The sequence below is a fragment of the Mustela nivalis genome, assembly GCF_964662115.1.
Source record: "Mustela nivalis genome assembly, chromosome: 4".
Taxonomy (NCBI): domain Eukaryota; kingdom Metazoa; phylum Chordata; class Mammalia; order Carnivora; family Mustelidae; genus Mustela; species Mustela nivalis.
Genome location: NC_139023.1, coordinates 80335588 through 80354568, shown reverse-complemented (window position 1 = coordinate 80354568; position 18981 = coordinate 80335588). Strand labels below are relative to the sequence as shown.

Sequence of the window (18981 nt, the reverse complement as noted above, 5' to 3'; positions counted from 1 at the left end):
TTTGGCAGGGTTCCCTCATTAAAATTTATTCTTTTACATTTATACTTACACTTTTGATTAATTTAGTTGCTGTTACAGTGTGATGGGTAATGTCTCACATAGATACTGCCATTAAGTTGTGGAGTCAGGATATTTAACCTGTCTTACTTTTGGAATTCAGTTAGTTTTCTCTGGTGTTAAGGACAGTTCTCTTTTCATCGGAGTTTCTGACAATGAGAAGTACCAGCTTGTATTTGCAGGTTTGATATATAGGTTAAGTTCCAACAGCTTATCACATTTTTATATAGATCAATACAACTAGGGAAAACATGAAACCATGGTTCCTGGTCGGTTTAAATCTTTTTGTCACTTCCAATGTCCTGTTGACAAGTTTAGGAGATGTCTGTTAAAAGGAGGAAGGAGGAGAATAAAGAGGGGGGAGAGGAGGGAGGGAGAAAAAGAGAGAGAGGGAAAGAGAGAGGAGAAATCTTCTCTGACTCTTTTTCTTTCCTCTCTTCCAGTCTTCCAGGTTGCATGAGCAGATTTTACTTCCTCTTATTCTAAATCTTGATATCAGTTAGGATTCTCCCTCTCCCTCACTTTGCACAACCAAATAGTCACTAAATTTGTTCACTCAATCTGTTTTTGCTCTCTCTTTTTTTTCCCTATCTTGATGTCTCTATCTTGATTAGATAATACTGTAGTCTATGTTGTCCAATAGGATAGTAATTAGCTATAGGGGGTGATTTAGATTTCAATTCAGTAAAAAAAATAAAAAAAATAAAAAAAATAAAATATTCAGTTCCTCAGTTGCACTAGCTATATTTTAAGTACTTAAAAGCAACTTGTGGCTACCATATTGGTAGAGCAGTTCCTTCTTTGCAGAAAATTCTATTGGTTAGTGCTATACCAGGCTTACGAGAGCCTCTCTGCTTATGAAATTGTGTGGGTTCTCAAGGAAAGTCAATATCTTATCCCATTTCTTCCTGCCAAAATTTATCTTTTTAAAAAGGCTGATCTAACTACTTTGCCTCCATGATCAAAAATCTTTAATGGGTTTCTCATTACTTCAGAATTAAATTTAAACTCCTGATCCTTATATTCATAATGCTCTAAAATCTAATCCTGGTCTCCACTCATACAACCAGCAAATGTTTTTTAAATGATGATATTTAGTTTGGGCAAAGGGGATAGTGAAACTGATTTTCTTACATGCTGCTGATAAATTGGCATCTTTCTAGAAATAAATATGGCAAATGTTACAAGATGCATAAAAAGAGTGTGCCATTTATTTTGCTGATTTAGTTTCTGGTAATCAGATCCTTAAAAATTAGCTAGAGGTGTAGTCAAAGATATGTACAGAAAGGTATTCATCACACTCTGCTTAATATGTAGGAAAAGTTGGAAATACTGTATATTCCTAACCATTAGGGAAATGCTTAAATCAATTATGCTGGATCTGTACCATTGAGTCTCAACTTTCTAATCTTGATAGCAAAAATATATTTATAGCTTCCTTTCTTGCCACCCCTCTCATTTGTATCTACTTCTTTATTTCAGGTACATCAAATGTATTTTTACTAGACCTCTTGTGTGTGTGTGTGTGTGTGTGTGTGTGTGTGTGTGTAAGCTGCCTTGTGTAGAATGTTTTCTCAGTCCAGATTAGAATGTCCGGACTGAGAAATGTCTACTGATGCTTAAAAGCCAGTTCAGATTTCACCTCCTTCATGAATTCTTAGATTTTCCCAGATATGCTGGTTCTTTTCTACATACTGCCATGGCACTTGTATAACATTTATAATATTGCATTTTCCATCCATAACTTATCCTTTCATCTCTCCCACTCCCTCACAAAACAGAAACCATAAAGACTGGACTAGTGTTTTAAAAAAAATTTATCATTGTCTTTTTAGTATGTGACACAGTACCCATTTTTGGTCCTAAATAATGTTCCTAAATAAATAAATGCACGGAAAATAAATGTAAATGTAATCATTAATGCTCAGAGGAGTTTCATGAACACTGTCAGGTATCTCCTCCTCCTCCTCCTCCTCTTCTTTTATGATCATGTTGGGGAAATTGATGTGGGAAAATAAGAGACAACCATAGAAATGAGCTGGAGGAATGTCAAAGGTTTAATTTTGTATTATTGTTAATGTTAATCCTCTTCAGGCTGTGTAAACTTTGTTCAGTTAAGCAAATATGCCAGAAGACAAAGATTTTATATTTGCTGGGAAATTCACAGTTGCAAATGCCTGTGTGTTTTCACCGTTCTTAGGAACCTTAGCAAATAACTAACAGATTTGCATTTTTTTTCCACCTAGAATGAAAGGTCTCTAGGTCCCTTACTGAACAATGACATTAAATAAATACTTAAAATATAGGCACAGAGTTGGTAGAAGGGATTTGGGTTGATCTTTAGTTTTGAAATAGATTACTCACAGATACTGTAGTCCGGTATAGAGAATAAAACTAAAATTACATTTATAATTATATTTGTACTTACTTCATATGCAGTGTTAACATAAGGTTTTATAAATCATGACTTCTATATATTACACAGGTCATGTAATTTTGTAACAAATATTCAACTCAGAGTGAAGCAAACTCATGTAATGGGGGAAAAAAAAAAGAGAAAAAATCTTGATATGTAACCAGTGGTAGCTTGAAAAATTACATTGAAAAATTCATGCATAGTGTTTTACCACCAAATCACCCAATTTTATAGCATATGTTTAGGGAACAGGAACACTAAATTCATCAAACTTATCTAATTTTGGATGCTTCATAAATAAATAATGAAAGAAAGTCAAGAAATCCAAATCTCCTTTCCACATATTTATTTATATAAACGTATACTTTCAAGAATTTACATAATAATTTATGTGGGGAAAGGCTCTGCAGGGATTTTTGTCATCAATCTTTGTCAAAGCACTTTGACTTTAGCCAAATTTATGAATTTTGTTTTACATATGGTTAAAAAGGAGAGAGAAAGATGGTTATTTCCTAAAAGTGACGAATCAAGATACTGGAAACTTGAATAGAAAAAAATTCTTGATTTCCACTTGAAAAGAGGACATTGGAATATCAACATTATTAGAAGCTAGGAGTGTGATCAATAAGCATGGTATAGAGAGAGAGGTGGTAAGGTCTTTGGGGTCCTAGGGTGATATATATAGATGTGAGCAGAGTTTAATGAAAGGATGGTCTGACTATTGTTTATAGTCTTTGCTCATGGAACACATATTTATTTGTCTATTTCTAATTTCTTATTACTTTTTGGTTATTTACTTTTTAAAGTTATATTTGTAATAAAATGTAAGGATATAATTTCTCACTTATTTTATTCCTTAAAATAAATTACCCAGTCTTGGAGTATCAAAGCTATTTCATTTGTGTTCCCAAATAAGAGGCATCTGTTCACACGTGGTGATAGCAATAGTTGAAAGATGAAGAAACAAAGCTCTTTTTCTGTTCCTCAAAGTCCAGTTAGAGAAGTAGATCTAAGCTCAAATGCAGGGGAGTAGGAATGTCACCACAGGTGGCCATAGAAGTATTTTTTTCCCAGTTAAGCCAGGAAGTTGAAGTGCAGGAAGTCTTTGAGATTCCCTTCTGATGGGAGCATGCAGGCCCAGTGGATTGTTCTGCTGGAGAATGTATCCCTGTGGCTGGAAGAAACTGCCATAGAATTTGTCTTGGTAAGTTGAGTCATTGTACTCACTGGAACAGGATTCTCCTAGAGGCATAGTGATTCTCTGAAGGAGAGCACTGAGCAACTTGGAAAGTTCTTAGAACATTTCAGAATTTTCTAGTAGAACTTGTTTTGTATCGTCTTGGCCCACTTTAAAATAATACAGTATATTTTTGCTTCTAAATACATTTGATTTTCATTACATTTTCCAGGCCTGGATTCCGGAACTAGGTGACAATTTACCTCAGCAAGAGTCCTCTATTTCCTTTTATGCATTGCTCTTTTGGAAGGAGGCAAAATTACTTTGCTGACAAAGTAATTTTAAAACTTATCTCAACTGCATTTGCTGATGCAACCAGGTCATTCTTTTCACTAAATATTTCCACAATTTTCTGTTTGGTATTAAATTATTTCTTTTTTAAAACCTTCATTGAGTTTGCATGGTTTATGTTATATGTATCATTTCCTGATGATCTGTTTGTTTTCTTTCATCAAGAAATGAACTTCTGGGGCACCTGGGTGGCTTGGTGGGTTAAAGCCTCTGCCTTCTGCTCGGGTCATGATTCCCCGGGTCCTGGGATCGAGCCCTACGTTGGGCTCTCTGCTCTGCAGGGAGCCTGCTTCCCCCTCTCTCTCCGCCTGCCTCTTTGCCTCCTTGTGATCTCTCTTTGTCAAATAAATATATAAAATCTTTTAAAAAATAAACAAATAAATAAAATATTTAAAAAAAAAAGAAAAAATGAAATGAACTTCTTTTTGGTCTCCTCTGGTCCTTTACATTTACACTAAATGTCTTCTTCTTTGCTATTTTATACATCAAAAATGAGTGATTTCTCACTCTCTATAGATATGAGCCATCTTCCAAGAAGTCTAGCTTCATTAGTTAAAGCAAACAAAGAGCCCTCATTCGTTCAAGTGTGGCTCACTACCCCAGTCAATTTCTCAATTTGACTCTACAGTAGCTTCAGGAAACATTTTCACTCAGGTTTCTTAGACTTTTGTTTGCTGGCTTGTTTGTTTAATCTGGGAAAGAAAAAAGCTAAAAGTTCTCAGTTTTGAGTATAACTTTAATACATGTACAGGATAGAACATCATTACACATCTTGGGTCAATTGGTCAAACACACATAGGGAATTCAGACATATGATCATTTAACCCAATGTTAACTAGGATGGGGGGGTCAGAGTATATGTGGGAGTCAGAATGCCCCAACATTCTTTAGAATTACTCTTAATTCCATAGAGTATAGGGTACTGCAGTCTCAGGGCTGAGGTCTTCTCATGTGACTTTTCAAGGAAGTGGGGAGGAGGTGTGGAAACCCATTTTGTTCTTTAAAATAATTCTCTCTTCTTCCAGTCTTCTGTGGTACTGGTTGTTTATGACTTAAATTTATCTGCTTTCTCTGTGGGTAAGCTTAGGACTGTGGGGGATGAGTTTGGATCACAATGACTGAATATCTAGAAGACAATTAGAACATTCATATTGCAAGGTTGCTTCCTTTCCAACAGATCCTCATGTATGAATTAAACATCTCTTTCTCATTATTATAATTCGACCAGTTATGCCACCTTAACTTGGATTTTGATACATTCCCAGCTTCAAAAAAGATGGGTAGAAAAAGGAATCCTATTTATATCACTTTCCTTCTGTGGAAATACCTTCTGAGTCCTTGAAAGTAAGACTGTCCATTTTTATGTTAATGGTTATAGAAGCCTGCTGAGTTGAGTTATCATGGATAAATTTAAGGAATATATGATATCACTTCCTTGCTTAAAACCCTCTACTGGCTTTCTGTCACACAATGAAATCCAGTTTTCATGACAAACTGTGTACCAAACAGGATCATTTCCCCAGCTTCCTCTCCAATCTGATTTCTTACCACACTGTCTTGAACATTCTTCTCTGGCTCTGTTAGCTCAGTTGCCATTCCTTGAATATATCTAATGTGATCTTGTCTCAGAGTTTCTGTGCTCGCTAGTCCCCTCATTCAGAACAGTTTTCTTCTAAATGTTTACCTCATATCTCTAGTGTACTGCCACCTCCCAGAAGGGGGCATTCCTGACTAAGATAGCATGCTCACCTTACAGTCTTTATCACCAGCTGAGTTTATGTTACATAAACCATGAGTATAGGGACTTTAGTGTATATACATTGTTCTATTTCCCAGTGCTGAGAACAATGTCTGGCTCATAGGAATTAGTCAGTAAATATTAACTAATTTTTATTTTATTAATGGGTCACTGTATCGACTATTATTGTAACTCATAAATGGGCTATGGTTATCATTGGTACTTCCTGAGCAAAGCTTTGGTCCTGAGAGTGATGATGGATTGATGATTTAGATACCTAGGGAAGATATAAAGAATATGTTTTATTAGAGCATGGTTCTTACGGTCCAAGATGGTAGGGAATATTAAGGCCAAATATGACACACAGGCTTAATTCACTTAGGGAAAAAATCAGTGTGACCCATCTTTAGTAAATTATAACCTGTAATCCATTGAAATCAGTTTACATACGGTAACTATCATCTTAAACATGGGTGACATACCAGATGACAGCTTTCTTTACCTTCTCCAGTCAGGAATAAGGAATTCTTGGGATGAATATTTTTCCATCCTGGAATGATGGTATAGGGGGGAAAAAGAGGCTGCCTGCTTTCATCCATTCTGACCACCAGACAACTTTAAGAGTTAGTTACTGTGGAAAGTGTTCCAATTATCGAGGATCAAATAGTTTAAGACTATTGTATATTATACTCAAGTGGATCCACAAGTAGGCAAACTTAGTAACGTTTATTTAAAAATTGACAGAAACTTCTGTGATAGCAAGCTTATAAAGCTGATACATGGGTTTTCCCTCCAAGCATATACAATGATTTCCCTTCATGCTGTTGCAGGTTCACAGGCCCATTATCATCTACTTTGGGGTGAGGGGTAAAGAAGGCAGGGGTAGCTGCTGTAAATATAATACTCCCAGAAAGAGAAGAATGTTTTCATATCCAGCTAAAGTGTAAGGGATTGCTGACTGGAGATTGCTCTGTCAAGACTGAACTCCTTTTGTCCTATTTCCTCTGCATTATTATGCTTGCAGAGCTTCTTTTTCTTTGGCTTGAGTTGCAGTAACACATAACCTTTCCAGCACCATAGCCATGTTCTTTCAGTGGTAGCTGATAAAAAAGGAAAACTGTCTTATACCACCCAATTTCCCATGTGAGTGTGTTTATTTATTTTTAAAGATTTTTTTTTTTTTTTTTTTTTTTAATTTGACAGAGAGAGAGAGAACAAGAGAGCACAAGCAGGGAGAACTGCAGGCAGAGGGAAAAGCAGGATCCCTTTTGAGCTGGGATCCAGATGCAGGGCTTGATCCCAAAACCCTGGGATCAGGACCCGAGCCAAAGGCAGACACTTCACCAGCTGAGCCACCCAGGAACCCCTTTCATGGCATGGAGTTAAACACAGCAAAATTTTGGGATTCCGATACAAAAGTAATTAAGTTAAATAGAAATTATAAATGCTATAACTGACTTGAAAATAAATATTGTAACTCCTATTCCTTTCCATTGTAATTTTTTTTTTGATCATGAACTTCATCTCAATAACATTAAACTGCCACCTATAGGTTTCAATTAGATACCAATTTTGACTAATAATTGTGGCTTTTAATATATTTGAGTAAAAAAAAGCCATCTTATTTCAGTAAATTACCATCTGTACTGCATCTCCACAGGTCCCACATTGTTTTGGTCTTATTCCTTTAGATGCAACTGTAATCCATCTTCTCAAAGCTAGGAACACAAAGCCTGCAATCAGCTCATTAGTGGGTTTGGTCATTATGCTCAAATTATACATTAATTTTACCTGAATTACTTGGAGCTAAGTAATATAAAAAAAACTCCCTCTATATGTGCTGCCTTAAAGGTTATTGAATTCAATTGTATTGAGATAATAGTTTTAAATTAACTTTTATATTGAACTTTACAGATATGCAGTTCTTAAATTATTGAACTGGTTACTCAAATCATAGAAACGACATCCCAACTAGATCTTTTTGCCTCCAGGCTTTCTTTTCCCTCTCTCTTTTTCATTCATTAGCGCATCACCAAAATTGTTTCTCTAAGTTACAAATTGGCTTATGTGGCTTCCTGTTTGGCAATTTGGGATGATAACTTCTAACTCACAGAACTGAGTTCAAACCCCTTTGATGTAGCTGTCAAAGCTATACGTAATGTCAAATTAACCTATCTTTTTAACCTCATCTCCTGCATGCACTTGGCTTCTCCCATACCTGCCTTTTACAATAAGCCATGGTTTTCTGGTCATGAACACCTTTCTGGCTCTCTAGAATTGTGCTCATGCTTTCTTTTCTGACATGAGCTTCCTCCCTTTCTTCATTTGGGTAAACCCAACTCCATCAGTGACACCTCTTCTAGGCAGCTTATCCTCCCCTATTTTTCTTACTGCAGAGAGAAGTTATGATTGTCTTCTATCTATAACATTCAGCATAGAGGGGAATGTTCCTAAAAAGTAATTAGTAATAAAGTAAATTTCTTACCCCTGTATCAAGTAAGCTATTGGGCCTGCAGTTTGTTTGTTTTGTTTTGTTTTAGGGCATTCTATTTATTTTAAACTGAAAATGACTTGTATGCAAAAGTCTGTGCTCTGTTATTTATATTTACAGAACATGTCCAAGAGGATGTTTTCAAGTGGCTGTCAGCTGTTAGCCCTGTGAATCATATAAACTACAATACCTATCAGTTCATAGAGAGGTCATTCACACAGAATACTCAGGCCCCATTGCTAGACTGAGTGTGGTTGCCTAGATTTTCCTGGAAAAGGACCTTAGCTGTTGTCCTGGTCTGACAGACACATTCTTATCTGCCCATCTGCCAGTGTGAAGGAAATTAAGTGTGATATGTGCTATGATAGAGGAAGCAACAAGATACAGCAGGATGGTTTTAGAGGGTTAGGGGAGGCTTCCAGAAGGAAGGATCATTAACTCGAGACTTGAAAAAGGAGTCAGTTTAGCAGTCAGTAAAAAACTTAGGCCACAGGGAGGAGGAGGGACACTCAGAAAGATGAAGGAAACCTGGACGTAAAAGACAGCAGAGAAGAAAAAGTGTTTTAGTACAGCTGGAGCCGTCTGTGCGCGGTGAGAGAGGGAATATAAGCAGCGAAAAGGAGAACCAGACTCCCCACTGAGCAGAGACACCCCCCTCCCCCCGCACGCGGGGCTTGATCTCAGGACCCTGGGATCATGACCTGAGTCAAAGGCAGACACTTAACGACTAGACTAAGCCACCCAGTCACCCTTAAAAGCAGCTTTTTTTTTTTTTTTAAAGGTGTTTATTTATTTATTTGACAGAGATCACAAGTAGGCAGAGAGGCAGGCAGAGAGAGAAGGGGAAGCAGGCTCCCCACTGAGCAGAGAGCAGATGCAGGGCTCAATCCCAGGACCCTGGGATCATGACCTGAGCCCAAGGCAGAGGCTTTACCCCACTGAGCCACACAGGCACCCCCTAAAAGCAGCTTTTAAACATTACTGTTTTCTTTACCTAGTCATAGGTTCTTTCAAATAATTAACAGTAATGAGTGCCTACTATGTGCAAGACAGGGTACTAAAATTCACTAAGTGAATTTTGTGATCTTATGATAATATAAGAGAGCTAAAACCTGCATACAAATAATTATAATACAAGGTAGAAAGTGATAAGTGCCATATGAGAGATAAAAATAAAATGCTAAAGGAGTTCAGAAGAGGCAGAATTCACACATTTATGTGTGGCTGACCTATTTTTACTAACACTATGATAATCTTAGCTATGCAGCTCATCTCAACTATGGTGATGTTAATTTTGCAACTACTTTGACCTTCAGTAGGGGACAATCTTTATAAAAACATTCTATTTATAATACAAACTTGGTCCAAGTACTGTCTGTAGGCTGACTGACTAATGGCATCAAAGCTGGAGAGTTTCAGTGGGTTTAAGTTCTAGATGAGTAAAGGTAACAGAAATGGAGGCTTAACATTAATCAAATTTGGGGTTTGTACCTATTAAGTGTGAGCCAATGTAGAGTTTTAATTGCTGGTAATGGGCAAAGAGAAAATTTAATTATTAAAATTATTATTAATGTACAAACTATGGGATTTTCCTCAGTATAGTTGCTAATGCTTTGCCTATGGAAGAAACTACATGTAAGAGACATCCTTCCCTTTACTATAAGACACCTGTACACTCCTGCTGAGCAAATACCACCAAACTAAGAGGGTCTATACCCCATCAATAGACGGGTGCACATAGTTGGTGGTAGTCAGTCAGCTTCCACTGTCCCTCACAACGCTAGTTGGTGAGCCTAAATTTGCCAGCTGTAGTAAATGGATATTCCAGTGTTTCAGATAAAGAGATTAGAATTAGTTTTGCTCTGAGTCTGGCTTGTGCTCATTGAATTATTATCATTTCTTCTAAATTCTGCTGAACTTGTCTGGTCTCTGAGACTAGATTTCACACCCTTCCATCTTTAAGCAATGGTGCTATCCTGTAAGCAAGAAAAAATGATTACTTTTAATCTTCTAGGAATAATAGTAGTCAAAGCAAACATCTATTACTTAAATCTGAGCCCTCAATAAACATTTATAAAAGGCAAATGTAAAAAAAAAAAAGGCAAATGTTACAAATGCAACAGAGTGGAAAAGCTTCAGACTTAGACCTGGGATCCCAATTGAATTGCTTAGTAATTATGTCACTAGGGCAGATTGGTGAATCTCTGTCTCTGCTTAATCATCTGAAAAATGCATTGTTCTGGGATTAAATGTGAAATGTAAACAAACATAGGCTTAAAATGCTGTGCAAGGTTAGGCATTATTTCTTGAAGATCAATGGCTTTTTGGTATGGAGAAAAGCTTTTGCTTTCCCCCCCAATCTTATACACATGGACTTTTATTATAGTCATTAAATCTGTATATCAAAGTGAAAACGCCATTCTTCTAGACTTGTAGTTGGAGGCACTTCTATAGAGTGGGGGTGGATGTGATTTTATCTACCTTGTCAAGGGTGTATACTTGGAAGCTCGTTAAAGAAGTAGTCCTCTTGTTAAATCAGTCAGCTGAAAAGGAGCCATGCATTCCTTTTTAAAATGGTATATTATTTCATCAAATTCATTATCATACATTTCACGTAGAACATGAAGATTTAAGTGAAAGAACATTTCAGGGAAAAGAAAAAAAAGAAAAAGGGACAGGATAGTAATTACAACCAAACTTTCCTTGTGCTGACAGCAACCAACTCATTTATTAAGTCAATGTAGTCAAGTAACACAGCAACATCACACTTGATTGAAATCTTGGCCAAGTCTGACAGATGTTCTCTACTCTTTGTCAATCTCAAGTATGTTTTAATGAGTTTCAAGTGCCTGGTGCTCCCCTCTGCAGATGCCACTGTTGCAGAGATTGTGAACAGATTCTTCAGGGCAATGGGTTTTGTATTTAATAACTGGTGCATGGTAGGTGACGAGTAGAAATCATCACTGAAAATGCAATTGCAATTCTGGAAACAACCGCTGTCTGTCTGTAGTTGAGCCTCCTTCAAATCAGTTAAATTCAGAATAGTGCCCAAAGCTAGTCTGTGTGTACATAGCATCTCTGATCTTAAAAGTTGATAAGAGTATTTCAAAACCTCAATCTCTTTGGAGATCTAAGATTCCCACTGTAGGAGATTTACTAAAGCCATAACATTTTAAAATTTGCTTTGATCTATCTATCTATCTATCTATCTATCTATCTATCATCTCTCTATCTATCTATCATCAGTGTTCCTTAATAAAATTGTGCTGTCTAAAAGTGAGAAAAAGACTGAGAGAGAGAGAAAGTGAGCAAGAGAGAGAAAGCTTAAAAAGTAATTCCTATTTATTTGTTTGTATTTCAGATAGGTTCAGTGTAAGTTTTTAGATGCTTTTTTAAAAAAACAATTTTCAGAGAAATAGTTTGATATTTCTACTGGTTTATAGATCTGTTCTTTTCACTTTAAAAATTATTACCTGTGTAGGGAAAAACCATGAGGATAATATTTTCTTTGGTCAATCTCTATCTCAAAGAAAATGGTTTATATATTCTGTGTATCATGCCATAAAAATAAATATTGCTTAGTTGCTGTGGTGTATGAATTTTTTTTTTTCCTCACCTGGATAAATCTATGTCCTATTGCTGGTCTAACTCTCCAGTTTAAATGTAATACTTTCTTTTTTTCTTTCCTTATTCTTTTTTTTTAAAGATTTTATTTATTTATCTGACAGAGATCACAAGTAGGCAGAGAGGCAGACAGAGAGAGAAAGGAAGGGAAGCTGGCTCCCTGCTGAGCAGAGAGTCTGATGCAGGGCCTGATCCCAGGACCCTGGGATCATGACCTGAACTGAAGGCAGAGGCATTAACCCATGAGCTACCCAGATGCCCCTCTGTTTTCTTTTCTATACATCAGATATAAACCTTTTTTTTTTTTTTAAAGATTTTATTTATTTGACAGAGAGAAATCACAAGTAGTCAGAGAGGCAGGCAGAGAGAGAGAGAGGGAAGCAGGCTCCCCGCTGAGCAGAGATCCCGATGCGGGACTCGATCCCAGGACCCTGAGATCATGACCCGAGCCAAAGGCAGCAGCTTAACCCACTGAGCCACCCAGGTGCCCAGATATAAACCTTTTAATTAACCGAAGTGTTTTTACATAATGGTCTGAGTTGAACAACAATTCCCAAGAAATTTCTTTGGTCTTATCACACAGAAATTAAGAGCAAAGAAACTCTTGAGAAAGGTATAAATATCGATATATGTCAGAGAAGATGTGTTGAAGGCCTAATTTCATTTACCTAACACATTGTCTAAAATAAATGAAACTTGCAAATATTAAAGGAGTACTTTGTCAGACTTTTGATATTAACAACTTTTCGTGCTTCATGCTTGATCTAAAACCCAAAGCCTGTCAGAAAGCCAGATGGCAAGTAGGGCATCTCTGATATATTACTGTTTAGCTACCACAAGGGAGACCAGGATTACCTTGTTTCCGAGGAAGTGTGGGGTGGAGTAGAACACTGCTGTCCCACATATGTACTGGGTATGGTAATGGTGAGAGTTCCTGTGAAAAGAAGGTTTCTTTAAAAATACTTATTTATTATTATCTTTTAGGTTTCTGTAGCTCTGCGACCTGCACATTTCCAGAGTCTGACTGTGACATACAGCAGTTTGTGCGAGAGAAGAGGAGTAGTGAGAGAAATCTCTGGCCTGAAATGCAGTGTGTGACAGACACAGTGGAATCTGAAAGAGCTGCTTGTTAGTTAGAAATTAGTCATTGGCTGGGCCCAGTGTGGGTGAGTAGTAACTTTAGATTTTTCACTCTCATCTTTCTTTGGATAGCCTTGCCCTTCTCTTAGGCATGGCAGGCCCTCTGGGGAGCTGTTGATGGCATTGCCAAAAGTATACAACATTTAAATGGAATGCCAAGAAAGAAAAGGATTCTTTGCAGCTTGGAAAGGCAATCAATAAGATGGATATGGAGTCCCGGAAGGGATCTTTCTTCTCTCCCAAAGAGAAGGGTGGGAAAGGGTGAGGTCTCATACTGTAGGCTGATTACTGGGTACAAAGATGGTGGGTTGATCGAAGGCGTGCAAACAGACCACAGAGTCTGTTAATCTAAGAGGGCATATTTGAATATGGTCATTTGAATGTAAAGCTGAAAGGTGGCTTAGATCAACTGTGATATTTAAAGTTCTCATTTACCAAAGCAGTGTTCCAGTGTCCCTGGCATTCTTACAAATTATGGGAAGGATACACGGACTGAAAAACTCAACCTCTGAAAAAGTGCAGCTTTGAAGCTGTAAAAAGCCACTAACTGCTTTAGCTGATTATATAGCAGGCTCTTTAGAGAGCCAATCTCTCGGCAGGCATCCCTGCCACACGTTTTCCTATTTATTTTTGCTGAAACTCTACCACAGATTTTAAGCTAAGAGAAAAAATAAACATGCAAGCATTTGTTTAAGAAGAATCTGGAACCTCTCTGATACGCTATGTGAGCTGAGGAACACCGGTGTGGTGGCTTATTGTATGTAACCAGCTGTAACCACTTCAGCTGGAGAGCACTTTATATTCTTCTTCTTTAAGGCAGTAATTGGTAAGTGTATTTTCTGCCTGTAATCAATAGCTTTTATATTCAGTGTAATATTTCTCTTTGTTTAGAAATATTACACTGAATATAAAAGCTATTGATCACAGGGAGCAAATGTCTTTTCCGCATACCACTCTCCATGACCAAATAATACCAAAATTCTATAGCACTACCACTATGACAAATGCCTCTATCATTAATTGGCCCTTCAATCTTTAAGAACCAAAGAAGAAAGGAAATTTTGTTATTGACTCTCCAATGAAACCATGACTTATATACAAAAATAATGTCATGGTTGGGATGTAAACCAGAAAGTATGATTTGACAAATTTTTCTAGAAGTAGTGATGAGTTTTCCTGTGTGTTTATTCATGTACATATTTGTTACGTGTGTGTGTGTGTATGAATGCATAGATATTGGTTCTGCTTGAACCACCTGTCCCTGGTCGTCTCCATGACTGATATGAATTGAACTTCCCCATTGCATCTCTATCTAAACCTGTATACCATCTCATTCTGTCATAAATGTACACACTCACACATATGTATATACATATATGTACACACATACATATATTTATACTGATTTCTAGTTTCTTAACGCTTAGTCTTCATGTGACTAAGGGTAAAGATTTCCGAAGCAGCTCATTCTTACCAGCAATATGACCTGTGAGCTGAGCTATTTTAAACCAATGTGAAGATGCTTCCTACTAACTAAACCATGACAGAGATATGTTTTCATAAGAGTCAAACTTTTCCTGATTTGCACAGCAATGTTCTATGGGTTAGCAGTGACCTTGCTTGCAAATGACCTGTGAATTTAGTTGATGAATTAGACACTGATGAATTAGTATTTTCATATAGATTCATAAAATTATAATTCATAAAAGCTAGTAACTTGTGGTGAACAAGCCAGAAAAAGTGGATTTTCAAATGAGAAAATACTGCTGAGATGTGAAACTTTGTCAAACGTGGCTAAGCCAGTAAGGGGTAGAATTCAGACATCACCAAGGAGAGATGTAGTATCTAAGAATCTTTGAGTTAGAAATTTTCAATATAATGTAGCCTATCTTATATTATAGATTCCATCAGGATATTGGCCACTATAGAAATAAATGAGGAATCATTATAAAAAATTTTTCTTTGCATTTGATATTTTAGAAAGATATTCTGAAATACAAGTATGTAGATATGAGGTAGATTAGACTGGGATTCCCCCCCCCATATGAATAGATAGATCAAAATTAGATTAATAGTGCATTCTTTTTTTTTTTTTTTTTAAAGATTTTATTTATTTATTTGAGAGAGAGACAGTGAGAGAGAGCATGATAGACGAGAAGGTCAGAGGGAGAGGCAGACTCCCCATGGAGCAGGGAGCCTGATGCGGGACTCGATCCCAGGACTCCGGGACCATGACCTGAGCTGAAGGCAGTTGCTTAACCAACTGAGCCACCCAGGCGCCCTAATAGTGCATTCTTTTAAGTGGATTTATGCCAACACTACGTCATCTCTGGCCTTTAGTTTTATACCAAATAATGTAAAATTAAACAGAGAGCCTCAATTTTATACTTTGAATTACATATGGCATCCAGAAATAAATGAAGGTCCTTGTAAACTGCAAATTGCTTACAGGTGATGAGCTGGCCATCTTGAAAATTTCCCCATGAGCAGGATCTTTATTTCTGGATTCACAGTCTCAAAGGCAGGTTCAGTGGAATCACTAGTGCCTGAACAAGAAGAGACATCAAGTAACCTCCACCACTGAAAGCAGGTCCCTTTAGAAGGGGCTGCAGAGGAGAGAAGACAGCTCTCTGAATTTACTTGGCATATGAATAGAAGAATTTGGATTCCAAAAGAGACCACCTGCTACCCTTTATAGGTGCTAAGAAATACCAAAATTAAAAGTACAAGAAACATGATACTCTAAATAGGGAAGGAAAAAGAATGGTAATGAACTTTCAGAATAGACAAGTAGACTGCAGTGGTTGCTATTAAAAATACATATCCACAGTCAGAGAAACATTCGCCCAAATTGCACAAGGATGCTATCATGCTCTAGGGTAAAGCTTTTCACTTATAATGAAGGATTGTTAAAAATATTCCTTTTTTTGTGCGTATGTCTATAGGTCTGTGGGTTCACTCATCAGAACATACACTGCCTGTGTGTGTGTGTGTGTGTGTGTGTGTGTTGGAGGGAAATTTATTTCTTTCATAGTGTTTCATTCCCTAGGGAAAGCCATAGAAGGAGAGTTGTTTGTTGTATGAAAGAGTATTTTATACAGTATTAAATCCAGGAGTTTATTATTTTGGGGACAGACTCACATTTCACGCCAAGACCAGTGTGCACCTTAGCCTACTCTGTCCTTTTCCTGGCAGAAACATCCTGTAGAGATCTCCAAATAGCAATTCCCTTAAGTCATAGTATCAGAAAATATCTTATTCTCAGCAGAGAGGCATCCCCCCCCCCCCCAAAACATGCTCTGAGCTATAAGATTCAACTGTAAATCTTAACTCTCCTAGTGCTCATGGATGGTACTAAGGGAGTTAGTTTGTTGACATTGCATGGAAGCATTAAGTAGAAAGTTGTACATTAAAATTGTTTTAAAATGTTATACTTTAAAAAGGTGTTTTTTTGTTTGTTTGTTTGTTTCTTTTTTTGGCATCACACCGATTGGACACACACCTATTCACAGATCCAGGTACTAATACTGAGTAATAAATCATAAATTCCCCTATTTCAATGTAATAATTCTACAAACATTATTTGGACCAGAGAACAGAAAGAAAATCAACATGCAATTAACTAATGAACTGGCTGAATCCATGACAATTCATAATTCCTTGTGTAGACATAATCTGGCATGGATATACAGGCCACAGGACAAACTTTATAACTACCACCCTCATTATAAATACTATGATAATGCCTTACATTTCTGGAATTTTCAGATTTTATCCTTCTTAATCTAATCCAAAAGACAATTGTTAATTGACTAGACTCTGCAAAAAACAAAAGCTTTTGCACGCACATAATTTAATCCACATGGCCAATGTTTGGTAAAAGAGAATGCTTTAGAAATGGCAGTTTCTATTTGTCTAAACGTATTCCTTCTGATACTTGAACATGAAAGCTTTCTTAGTTTTGATATAATTATTTGTGATTACTTAGATGGTCACCTCTGAAGATGAAATATACGTAATGTATTAGAGGTACCTCAGATGAAGACTTCACTCTTCCTTTTCTGCTATGTAGAAAATGGAATTCTAAGTTATCAGGCTAAATGAATCCACATGCTATGTGCTCACTCCTAATGTTTCCCACTTTATGACTCTTGTCTAAAGCTAGCGACCTGCTTTGCATCTGAATATATGTAGCCAATTTACATATACTGATGTTAGAAATGAGAATTAATGGTTTTTATAAGCACAGTTGAGAGAACATTCCATCTAAAATGCTGAAAACTCTGGTTCTAATATATGAAAATAAAGCAGCCAAAGAAAGATTTTTTTGTATGTTCTAGGCTTCATGCTGCAGCCTTTCATAAGAAAGGTGAGATGACAGACAGCAGATGGATTTATCTTTTTACTTAGCTGCAAAACTACAAATCAGTTTCATATAAACAGATCTCTCAGCCATATATAGCTTGACAGCAATTCTGTAAGATTCATCAAGTCAAGGAAAGTGATTATGTCTGATGACATGAAATAACGTTAAAGTTTTTAAGGATATATCACATGATTTTAATATATTAGACTTCCTAATCCATTAGATATAATCTTTTTAGTGAAAATGCTTTTCTGTGTACCAATGACTTTAGTACTCATTTACTATTTGGAATGATAAATAATTCTTATACCTTTCAAGTTTTTTTTATTCAGAATAACCTGAAAACTATTTTAGTAATGCTTTCAGGTTACAATGTTTTTAAATTTTTAGAAACGCCAGAGATCAAGTTAAGGTTTAAAAATATTTTTATTTTACTTATTAGACTAACATTCGTATATTGAAACTGCATTACAGGATTCAGGTAATTAAATTTCTTATAAGAGAAGAAATAAGACATGATGTGCATAAAACACTTAATCAATTGTAGTTTAAATCCTCTTTTACTTCTCTGTAATATTTGGAGGCAGACCCAAACCAATTCCAGAGCAGGGATGGTAAGAGATTCTGTACATTAGAGCAAGGCTCTCAGGCTGCACTTAATTCTGGTATAATGACATCTGGCCAACATTCTAAGATGAAATTTTCAATAAATGCTGGCAACTAACACAATTCATTATGGTATCTCCTGATAAAGGATGTGGGCAAAAATTGCTTTGGCTCTAAAAAAGCTTTCACTTCATTATGAGACCAGATCAATCACCATCAGCAGAAGACACTTGTTGGGCTACTTCTTTTGCAGCTGTTATGCACTTTGTTATCAGGGCCTGTTGAAGGCACTAAGAAATTGTTTCTATTAGGCAGGCATTATTGCTGGACTCCTCTAAGCTAAATTTGCTTTTAAGTGTATTTCTTTAGTAAAGAGATGAAACAATCAGTCTGAACTGAGATCAGTGTGAGATCACCTGCTTATCCCTATAAAAGCAATGCCATTTAGATGGCATTTTATTTGTATTTCAGCACAAAAAGAAATGAAAATATATTTTTCCACTAAATTGAGAAAGGGAAGTCAAGTTAATCAGTGATTAGTATGAATTTGAGACAAGTGGAGAGGTTAAATTTCGTGTCTGTCATTTCCTCTTTCTTTAACCCCCCTCCTCATAAGGAAAATTTAAATGCTGTTACAGGTTAAGGTTATAGTATAAGCTAGAGCTTGAAACCATATCTACCTGCTTCATCATTTCACATCTTTTTCTTTTTTTTTTTTTAATCGATTTTGTGTCTATGTTATTGGGACCACATAACAAAGAATTAGATAAAACTTGAAATAAAGTTTTTCAAACATTCAAATGGGTTTTTAATAACCATCTCACCAAAGACAATCTGATGTATAAGCATTATTTTGCATTTTATACTTGTGGTAAACACTATATATTGTAGCAGCTTCCTTTGGACAAGCCATATTTAAATTTTTACTGCTTTCCTCTCTCCTGAGTCCTCTAGGAAAAAAAAATTGCCGAATGTTATGTTACCCAGAGTATCAATTAATCCCTTCAGTCGGGTT

The 18981-nt window shown here is 36.4% G+C and overlaps 1 long non-coding RNA gene across 1 annotated transcript in view; it reads left to right on the top strand.

The window, feature by feature from the left end:
• LOC309863176 overlaps nucleotides 1-18981 on the top strand; it is a 354484-nt gene that overhangs the window by 199325 nt on the left and 136178 nt on the right. The window contains exon 2 of the long non-coding RNA XR_014310915.1: nucleotides 12839-13020. This is a non-coding gene — a long non-coding RNA (uncharacterized lncRNA). The remainder of the gene's footprint in view (nucleotides 1-12838; nucleotides 13021-18981) is intronic.